The following is a 7,214-nucleotide window of genomic DNA, read 5'->3' as shown; positions in this document are numbered from 1 at the left end:
GTAATACCCGCCCCCCATTATTTTTGGTGCTCCTTGAGGACCTAGGTCAGAGGTTCATGTTTGAGTAGGCTTGGGTAGTGACCAGGATTTCTAGGTCACATGTGCCTAATAGTTTCTAGGCTGCCGCAGGCTTATTTTCAGGTCTGAAAGGAGGTTTGTGTCTCAGTCAAAACACACACTCTGAGGATCACTGGGTGCAAAGTGATAGGCTGTGGAGTGGTGAAGGAGCACAGAAAATGCTGGGACCTTATGCTGACTAGGCTTTTTGTTTTAAAAAAAATTATTTTCCCTTTTTTTGCCCTTGTTGTTTTTTTATTGTTTTGTAGTTATTATTGTTGTTGATGTCGTTGTTGTTAGGACAGAGAGAAATGGAGAGAGGAGGGTAAGACAGAGGGGGGAGAGAAAGGTAGACACCTGCAGACCTGCTTCACCGCCTGTGAAGCGACTCCCCTGCAGGTGGGGAGCCAGGGCTCGACCAGAGTCCTTCTGCTGGTCCTTGCACTTTGCACTGCGTGCGCTTAACTCGCTGCACTACTACCCTACTCCCCCAGGCATTTTTTAGTGGTTACTAGGGGGCTTACTGCATGTAGGGATGCAAGCTATTTGCTAGCAGTCAGGTATGGACCAGCAAGGGTTAGGCCTGTTTGTCAAGAGTTAGGTCTCTTGATAGCTCTTGATAAATATCTCTCAGTCCCCAGCTAGTTTAGCCACTTGCTAGGGGTGAATGAAGCTCTCCTTCCCAATTGCCCCACATTATTTGTTACTATAGAGTTACTATTGAGCTCCAATAGGAGGTCCATCGGTGTTGCTCTCAGCAAGGCTGCAGGGGTCATGACGATGGTGCTTGTCTGCAACTTTACCTGCAATTCATTTCTTGCCTCCCATTCTAGTGTTGTGAGTACAGTATTATAATAGGATTAGGGCTTGGCACAACCAATCCCTGCTCCCCAGAGTAAAATTCCTCATCTTAAAGATCTCCTAAAGGCAGCTTACTGTCATGTGATGGGGAATTTTTTTTTTAATTTATAAAAAGGAAACATTGACAAAACCATAGGATAAAAGGGGTACAGATCCACACAATTCCCACCACCAGAACTCCATATCCCCTCCCCTCCCCCAGTAGTTTTCCTATCCTTTTTTTAAAAAAAATTTCTTTATTGGGGAATTAATGTTTTACATTCAACAGTAAGTACAATAGTTTGTACATGCATAACATTTCCCAGTTTTCCATATAACAATACAACTCCCGCTAGGTCCTCTGTCATCCTCTTTGGACCTGTATTCTCCCCCCCTCCAACCCAGAGTCTTTTACTTTAGTGCAATATGCCAATTCCAGTGGCAGTGGCACACATGATTAAGCACACATAATGCTAAGTGCAAGGACCTGCATAAGGATCCGGGTTCAAGCCCCTTCTCCACCTGCAGGGAGGACACTTCACAAGCAGTGAAGCAGGTCTTCAGGTCTTTCTCTCTCCCTCTCTGTCTTCCTCTCCCCTTTCAATGTCTCTCTGTCCTAGGCGATAAAATGAAAAAAAAAAAAAAAAGGCCACAGGAGCAGTGGATTTGTAGTGTCAACTCCGAGCCCCAGCGATAACCCTGGAGGCAAGAAAAGAAAAAAAAAAAAAAAAAAAAGGAACCTCCAGTTGAACAATCTTGTCTGCCCTCCCTCTCTATGTCCATCTGTGGTTGAAATGGGGCAAAAAGTCCATTGGTAGCGGTAGAAGCCTAGGTGGCAAAAACAAAAACAAGAAACAGATGTCTATTGAAAGCAAAGATAGTACCATTCTAAGTTGGGGCGTATAGAAATAAACTTTGTGGGAGTCGGGTGGTAGAGCAGCGGGTCAAGCACACGTGGCGTAAAGCTCAAGGATCGGAGGAAGGATCCCGGTTTGAGCCTCTGGTTTCCCACCTGCAAAGGAGACGCTTCACAGGTGGTGAAGCAGGTCCGCAGGTGTCTTTCTCTTCTCCTCTCTCCCCCCCCCCAACTCCATTTCTCTCTGTCCTAACAACGACGACATCAACAACAATAAAAACAACAACAAGGACAACAAAAGGGAAAATAAATATTAAAAAATAAAAAAAGAAATAAACTCTGTGACAATAGGACAAAGAGTGAAGTGGTAAAAGAAATTGAGATGGGACATTATTACACTCAGAAGTATAAGGTGTATGATATGTATTCTTAGACTGTGATAGGTTTAGGATGCCTGGTGTGTACACCTTAATAACCACTAGAATATAATGCAGCTTAAAAGTCAGTAGAAGGGAGTCGGGTGGTAGCGCAGCCGGTAAAGCGCACGTGCCGCAAAGCGCAAGGACCGGCATAAAGATCCTGGTTTGAGCCCCCGGCTCCTCACCTGCAGGGGAGTCACTTCACAGGCGGTGAAGCAGGTCTGCAGGTGTCTATCTTTCTCTCCCCCCTCTCTGTCTTCCCCATCTCTCTCCATTTCTCTCTGTCCTATCCAACAACGACGACATCAATGACAACAACAATAATAACTACAACAATAATGAAAAAGAACAAGGGCAACAAAAGGGAAAATAAATAAATAAATTAAAAAAAAAAAGTCAGTAGAGGGGGCCCAGGTGGTCGCTCAGCCAGTAGAGCAGGCATGTTACGGTGCAAGATGACCCGGGCTCAAGACCTCAGCTTGTAAGGAGATAGAATTCGCCACACAGAAATCACAATACTCCACACCAGGTCAGGTGGTTGAGTGTGAATTTTATTTAAGTCTACTCAGAGAAGGGTTCAGCCCAGGGAAGACTCACGCAGGAGCCACACAAGGACTGAACGCCTAAGCACAGTCACAAGCATCTTTTTACATATTTTTGCAGCATATGCCAGCATTGGTTACTCACCATATTTTGCACAGTTTCCAGGACTTGGCTTGTTTACCTGAAATCTAGTGACGGGGCTTCCACCACATCTTGGTACAAAAACATCTTGTTTTCCTGGAAACAAATGTCCTGCCTTATCAAAAGGGGCAAGGTTTACAGAACTGGAAAGTTAGCATTATTCCTACTCTAGGTCTGGTCAATTTTTAACCGTTCTATTGTTCTGGCGCCTGACTACCATCCCGGTGGTCTCTGAACTGTGCTAGCAATTTCTTGATTATACCTGTACCCATCCCATTTTTAACCCTCACAAGTTCCCACTTCACAAGTGGAGTAGTGTTGTTGGTCCCCACACCCCTTTATTAAGAAATGAAAACGACCTCTGGGATTTTTTTCTATTTTATTTATTTATTTATTATGTTTTAATTTATTTATTTATTATGTTTTAATTTATTTATTTATTATGTTTTAATTTCTTTATTGGGGAATTAATGTTTTACATTCAACAGTAAATACAATAGTTTGTACATGCATAACATTTCCCAGTTTTCCATATAACAATACAACCCCCCCTAGGTCCTCTGTCATCCTTCTTGGATTTGTATTCTCCCCACCCACCCACCCCAGAGTCTTTTACTTTGGTGCAATATGCCAATTCCATTTCAGGTTCTACTTGTGTTTTCTCTTCTATTTTTTTTTTAGTTTCACAAAGGCAGAGATAATAGTATTTTATTTATTTATTTTTAATTGGGGAATTAATGTTTTACATTCAACAGTAAGTACAATAGTTTGTACATGCATAACATTCCCCAGTTTCCCATATAACAATACAACCCCCACTAGGTCCTCTGAATCCTTCTTGGACCTGTATTCTCCCAACCCACCCACCCCAGAGTCTTTTACTTTGGTGTGATACGCCAATTCCATTTCAGGTTCTACTTGTGTTTTTTTTTTTTCTTCTGATCTTGTTTTTCAACTTCTGCCTGAGAGTGAGATCATCCCATATTCATCCTTCTGTTTCTGACTTATTTCACTTAAGATGAATTTTTCAAGGTCCATCCAAGAAGACTGGCTGAAAACGGTGAAGTCACCATTTTTTACAGCTGAGTAGTATTCCATTGTGTATATATACTACAACTTGCTCAGCCACTCATCTGTTGTTGGACACCTGGGTTGCTTCCAGGTTTTGGCTATTACAAATTGTGCTGCCAAGAACATATGTGTACATAGATCTTTTTGGATGGATGTGTTGGGTTCCTTAGGATATATCCCCAGGAGAGGAATTGCAGGATCATAGGGTAGGTCCATTTCTAGCCTTCTGAGAGTTCTCCAGACTGTTCTCCACAGAGGTTGGACCAATTGACATTCCCACCAGCAGTTCAGGAGGGTTCCTTTGACCCCACACCCTCTCCAGCATTTGCTGCTGTTACCTTTTCTGATGTATGACATTCTCACAGGAGTGAAGTGGTATCTCATTGTTGTCTTTATTTGCATTTCTCTGATAATCAGAGATTTGGAGCATTTTTTCATGTGTTTTTCAGCCGTTTGGATCTCATCTGTGGTGAATATTCTGTCCATGTCCTCCCCCCATTTTTGGATGGGGTTATTTTCTTGTTGTTGAGATTGGCAAGTTCTTTATATATTCTGGTTATTAGCCTCTTTTCTGATGTATGGCATGTAAAGATCTTCTCCCATTCTGTGAGGGGTCTCTTGGTTTGAGTAGTAGTTTTTTAGCTGTGAAGAAGCTTTTGCATTTGATGTAGTCCCATAGGTTTATGCTTCCCTTAGTCTTCTTTGTAATTGGATTCATTTCATTGAAGACGTCTTTAAAATTTATGTGGAAGAGTTCTGCCAATATTTTCCTGTAAGTATCTGGTAGTTTGTGATCTAACATCCAAGTTTTTGATCCACTTGGAATTTACTTTTGTATTTGGTGAAATATAGTGGTTCAGTTTCATTCTTCTGTATGTTTCAACCCATTGTTTCCAACACCATTTGTTGAAGAGACTCTGCTTTCCCCATTTAATAGTCTGGGCCCCTTTGTCAAAGATTAGATGTTCATAGGTGTGGGGGCTTACTTCTGGGCTCTCAATTCTATACCACTGGTCAATGTATCTATTCATGTTCCAGTACTAAGCAGTTTTGATGACAATGACCAAAAACTAGGGATATTTCATATTGGTAAAGGATCAGTTTAAGAGGAGACATAAAATGGTCCGGAAGGTGGCACAGTGGATAAAATGTTGGTCCTGAGTTCGATCCCCGACAGCACATGTAGCAGAGTGATATCTGGTTCTTTCTCTCTCTCCCCCCATATCTCTCATTAATAAATAAATAAAAAAAATATTTTAAATAATAATACTAAGAGGAGACATAAAATCACAAGCATGCATACATCTGCCAATATAACTATGTTATATGAGTAAAAATGGTAGAGCTAAAGGGAGAAATACATGATAGCTGGAGATTTTAATATTGAATACTTCTTTCTCAATAATTGAAAGATATTAGAGATATTAGTGAATTTGTCCTAGATAACATTTATAGAATACTGTAACCAAGAGTTGTAGAACAAAAATTATACTTAAGATTAACCTGAGGGGCTAAGTGGTGGTGTACCTGGTTGAGCACACACATTACCTTGCGCAAGGACTAGGGTTCAGTCCCCAGCCTCACCTGCAGAAAGCTTCAAGTGCAGTGAAGCTGGTCTGCAGGTGTCTTTCTTTCACTCTCTCTCTTTCTATGTCTCCTTCCCCTCTCAATTTCTCTTTGTCCTATCAAATAAAAAATAATGAAAAGAAAAGGAAGTAAAGAGGAAATAATGGCCACCAGGAGTGGTGAATTCATAGGGCAGGCACTGGGTCCCAGCAACAAGCCTAATGGCAATTGAAAAAAAAAACAAAACAAGGGAGACGGGTGGTAGCGCAGCAGGTTAAGCACAGGTAGTGCAAAGCGCAGGGACTGGCGGAAGGATCCCGGTTCGAGCCCCCAGCTCCCCACCTGCAGGGGAGTCGCTTCACAGGCGGTGAAGCAGGTCTGCAGGTGTCTATCTTTCTCTCCCCCTCTCTGTCTTCCCCTCCTCTCTCCATTTCTCTCTGTCCTATTCAACAACGACGACATCAACAACAACAATAACAATTACAACAATAAAACAACAAGGGCAACAAAAGGGAAAAAAATAAATTAAAAAAAAAGAAAAAACAAAACAACAACAACAAAAACTCCAGAATATTCACAAAAATAGGCCATGTACAGGTACATATAATAAATTTCAATGTATCTCAAAATATTAAAAATTACAAAGTTTAATTCAATTCAAATTTCATATCCATAGTGACAAAAAGAATTTTAATAGGAATAGTTTGACTAATATAAAATTAAAGTAGTCATATCTTTAAAACCTTCAAAAGTTAAAAATTAAAGGCCATAGCTCTTTTTGAAATACTTACTTATGGGAGTCAGGCGGTAGTGCAGTGGGTTAAGCGCACCACAAGGACAGGCGTAAAGATTGAGGTTCGAGCCCCCGGCTCCCCACCTGCAGGGGAGTCACTTCACAGGCGGTGAATCAGCTCTGCAGGTGTCTATCTTTCTCTCCTCCTCTCTCCATTTCTCTCTGTCCTATCCAACGATGATGGCATCAATAACAACACAATAATAACTACAACAATAGAAAAACAACAAGGGCAACAAAAAGGGAAAATAAATATTAAAAAATAAATAAATAAAATAAAATACTTACTTATGAGAGAGGGGGAGAGGGAAAAACAAGTCAGAGCACCCTTCTGGCACATGCCATGCTGGGGCTGAACTCTTGATCTTATTGTTAAGAGTCCGTTGCGCCATCTTCCAGGATACAAAAAACAAACTTCTAATAACCTGTGAGTCAAAGAGCTTACAGGAAATCATAAAGATATTTTTAATTGAATGTAGTGAAAATTAACATCACAAATCATGGAACTGTGCAAAGTTGTGCTTAATGGAAATGTATAGCTTTAAATATCAATTGTAGAAAAGAAGAAAGGTTAAAAATCAATGTTCTAAGTTTCTACTTTTAGAAAATAGAAAAAGATGAGCAAATTAAATCCAAAATAATTGAAGTGAGATTTTTATTTAATCAATTCCATTTATTTTCTTGGTGTATTTATTCTTTTTATTTAAGTGTTTTATAGAAAGACCGAGAAAATTAAAGTCAGAACTTGATTCTTTGAAAATATTAATAAAATTCATAAAGCCTAGCGGGGCTCATTAAGATAAAAGAAAGCATTGTAGTCAATATCAGGAGTGAAAAATGTAGCATCACTGCAGTTCCTAAAGTTTAAAAGGATAATAAACAACTTCATCGCAATAAGTTCAATAACTTGGATTATATGGACAGTTGT

This window comes from Erinaceus europaeus, chromosome 10 (assembly GCF_950295315.1).
Source record: "Erinaceus europaeus chromosome 10, mEriEur2.1, whole genome shotgun sequence".
Lineage (NCBI taxonomy): Eukaryota > Metazoa > Chordata > Mammalia > Eulipotyphla > Erinaceidae > Erinaceus > Erinaceus europaeus.
This window is presented reverse-complemented; position numbering follows the sequence as displayed.